The sequence below is a fragment of the Heterodontus francisci genome, chromosome 18 (assembly GCF_036365525.1).
Source record: "Heterodontus francisci isolate sHetFra1 chromosome 18, sHetFra1.hap1, whole genome shotgun sequence".
NCBI lineage: Eukaryota > Metazoa > Chordata > Chondrichthyes > Heterodontiformes > Heterodontidae > Heterodontus > Heterodontus francisci.
Window position 1 is genome coordinate 46,627,415 of NC_090388.1, and position 3,842 is coordinate 46,631,256.

The window sequence follows — 3,842 nt, forward strand, 5'->3', positions numbered from 1 at the left end:
GCGTTGGTCAGTGATCGTGTCCCCTGATTTAGACTTGAGTGGGGGGATCTTATTGATGGTTGGCCCAAAAGCTCTCTTAATGCCGTCATACATTCCTCTGATGTTTCCGGTGTCGGAGGCCAGCTGAATATGACTGCATAGGTGTTGCTAGTAGTCACTTGCACAGCACCTGGCTGTTCTTTGTGCAGCACTTCTGGCTACTTTAAGTGCTACGGATGTTAACTCGCTGATAACTTTCTTGTAGTTCAACAGCGCTGTGCGCTTAGCGGCTATGACAGGTTTCAGCTCTTCAAAGTGAGATTGAAACCAGTCTGCATTCTGCTTCTCACGTTTGCCAAAGGTGGTCATTGCTGAGTCACAGATGGCATCTCTGAAGTGGGCCCACTTGGTCTCAGCATCCCCTGCAGGAGTGTTTTGAAGGGCTTTTTCAAGTGAATTTAGAAACTTATGTAACAGCTGTGGATAAGAAATTCTGTTAGTGTTGATGTGCGGGCGGCCCTTCTCCTTGGAGTGATGTAGCTTCTTTGGTTTGAGTCTAAGTTTGCTGCACACCAGGGAGTGGTCGGTGTCGCAGTCCGCACTGTGGAAGCTGCGTGTGATTTGGACACTGTTTAAAGAGGCTCGCCTTGTGACAATGAGGTCCAGCTGGTGCCAATGACGTGATCTTGGGTGTCTCCATGAAACCTGGTGACAGGGTTTAGTATGAAAGAACAAGTTGGAGATGCAGAGGTTGTGATAGGTACAGAACTCCAGCAGTCTCTGTCCATTCTCATTCATCCTTCCAATGTCATAGTGCCCAAGGCAGGAGGGCCATGAGTCACGGTCGGCCCCAACCCTGGCGTTAAAGATCGCCAGCAGGAACAAATATTCGATATTAGGAATGCTACTAATGATATTATGGAGTTCCTCATAGAACTGGTCTTTAACTTCAGGTGGGGAGCAGAGTGTTGGAGCATAGATGCTGAGTAGGTGTACTGGACCAGAGGCGGTGAGCAGTCGGATGGACAGTATGCGTTCCGAGCCATTTGAAGGTGGCGCTATCATGCTGAGCAAAGAGTTTCTGATGGCGAAGCCCACTGCATGCTGTCTTGGTTCTTCGGGATCTGCCAGAAGATGTAGTTTTGCTCTCTTAGAGATCCGCACACAGGGAGGCGTGTCTCCTGAAGTGCTGCAATGTCCACATTGAATCTACTGAGCTCATTGTTAATGATGGCGGTCTTCCAAGAGTTGTTGATTTGTGTAAGGTCTTCTGACAGGCCAGGACACATAGATCTGATGTTGCAGCTTGCAAAACGAAGGGCTGGTACCTTCTTTCCTTTTTTTGTCGTGCTGTTTGGTGCGGTGTTACAGTTCACTTGTTGGGGGCAATGTCCCTGAACTCCAAGCATCCATTGAAGCAGATGGACCTTGGCGGGACAGAACCTTTCTGAGCAGGGACTGCCTGTTTTGAGGTGGGCGGTAGCTGTCCAATGAGATGCGATGACCTCTCCCACCGACAAAGGCAACCTGTAGTGCCCAATCTCTAAGCCAATTGAGCTGGACTTATAACCCGTAACTGCTGCCTTCCGTATTGTTTTGGTTGCTATGAGGCGACTATGGAGTGACCTCTCCATGGCGTATACCTGGGCCAAATGTATGGAGGTTGTGAGTTGCCCAAGTGTCAAAACCCCCCTCTTGACCTTCCTAGTGGGGTCCAAAGGAGTGTAGAACGCGACGTTTGGCACTGGTGTAGCTGCAGGAACTGCTGTAAACATACCAAAGGTGACACATGATCACCTTCGGGGTTCCGCTCCGGATTTTCTGTTAGGGTTTACTCCCTTAGCCTTGGTCTCTCCCGAGACACCCACAAGGCAGTGGGGTTGTTAGCTCCTATGCCTGAGCAGGGGCCCTAACAAGTAAACTGTGCGATTTCATGGAGGAAGGGGGGAGGGGGTGCGAGGAGGGAAGGGGGTGCGAGGGAGGAAGGGGGAGGCGTCCTACCTCTATGATCAAGCTTTTGACCATCTGCCCCAATAGCTATTTATGTGGCTCAGTGTCACACTTTGTTTGACAATGCTCCTGTGGGTCACTTTGGAATGTTTTACTATATTAAAGGTGCTACATAATGCAAGTTGTTGTTGAATTTACGAGAAAGACTGTAGTGGTGAAAAAGATAGAAACAGGGTATTGTCACAGAACCATATTTATTTTCTCCTCAGATTAAAACAGTGTGCCTTTAAAACAGGGAGAGAAGCTTTTGGATTTCTGAGGCACAATGTGCTAGCTGCACTTGCTACCTAGATGACAGCAGGAGAGAGAGGTCACATGGTATAATGTTTCGATTTGACTGTGTGTAAAACTGGCAAAAACTGGCTGAAACCAGTTTTGAGAGACTCTCCAGTGAGGCGTTCTACTGAAGAAAAGAGCTGCCTATTCTCTCTCAGCAGAAATTCTACAAGGAGTTACAGGCCAAGTTAATTGCCTGAGGAGAGAAAAAAAAGCCTTTTTTTTGCTGAAGGTAGCAAAATTCCTTTTCTTTACTTCCAAGCCTGGAAGTATTTGCTTCAAGATTGAATCTCTCTTGACTGATTGTGATTTCTGGAATGCGACGGTTGTCTTGATGCCGGCTGCAGCTGAAGTGTTTTGAATGCCTCTCTACTGAAGAGACTATTTCATCAAATCCGCATGGAGACTTCGAGTGGCATTTGATTATTTACACATTAGAATACCTCACCCCTTAGGAACATAACCCACAAAGACTTACTTATTTATTTATTCTTAAAGAAACAGCTAATTTTTAAAAACACCACTTTTAAATCCGGTTAACTGTTAGTTTTGAATGCATGTATGTGAATGGGGGAGTTTTGTTAAAAATAAGAAGTTATGAGGTCTTTAGACATAAGTTTATCTTAATAGTGTTTAAGATTTAGCTTTTTTAATAAATAGTTAATTTGTTGTTGTCTAAAGATACCTGGTTGGTCTGTTTTATTCTGGCGGTTACTCCAGTGTTTAATTTGGCTATTTTTCCAGTTGGTTGGGAAAACTTTAATAATGTGCTGTGACTTGTGGAATGACGGGACTGAATTGACGTTGCATTGCTCCTGCCTCGGTCGTAACAGTATAGCTTAGATAGTGCATGAGACACCCCAGGTTTGATCACAAATCCGGGGGAAGCATTCCATTTTTCACCTTACCACTTATGGAAATGAACTCACTTGTGGTAAAAGAAACTCAAAGTTTCTATCACAAAAAGACTTTGAATCCAATGTAGCCATGGGTTTTAATGAATGTTTCAGTATAGCTAATGAATATTAAGTACAAAACTTGCTCCATTCCTTCAGCAACCCTCTGGGTTTGGCTGCTACTCATAATGATGTGACTGTTAATTTTGCTGCCATGGTGTGCACATTGGCCAAGATAAGTTATCTGCTCTCAGAAGTGTTTTGTTTCAGAATCCCAGTGTAGTACATGCTGCTTCTCAGTGGAAGCCACTTTAGAACTTGAATAATTGCTATACATATTAAAACTGAGACCACATTTGCCAATAATAAAAGCGTTATTACCTGAGGTAATTTAACATTTCTGTTGATATAATTTGAATATGCAGATAATTTAAACAACCTAGACAAGTTCTATAGATTCTAATGAAGAACCTAGAGTGGCTCTGTATGTGGCATTGGGATTTAGGGTCTACAATACAGTGCAAATGTTCTTCCTCTGATTCTTCATTCACAGTAAGATCTATGCTTGTTGATTTTTCCCTTATTATCAAACACTGTGGTTGGTGCATTCATCCTCATTATCTTTTTGGGTCCTTTCCAGCCTTCTTACACTATGATATTTTGGCTTTTGTATCTTAGATA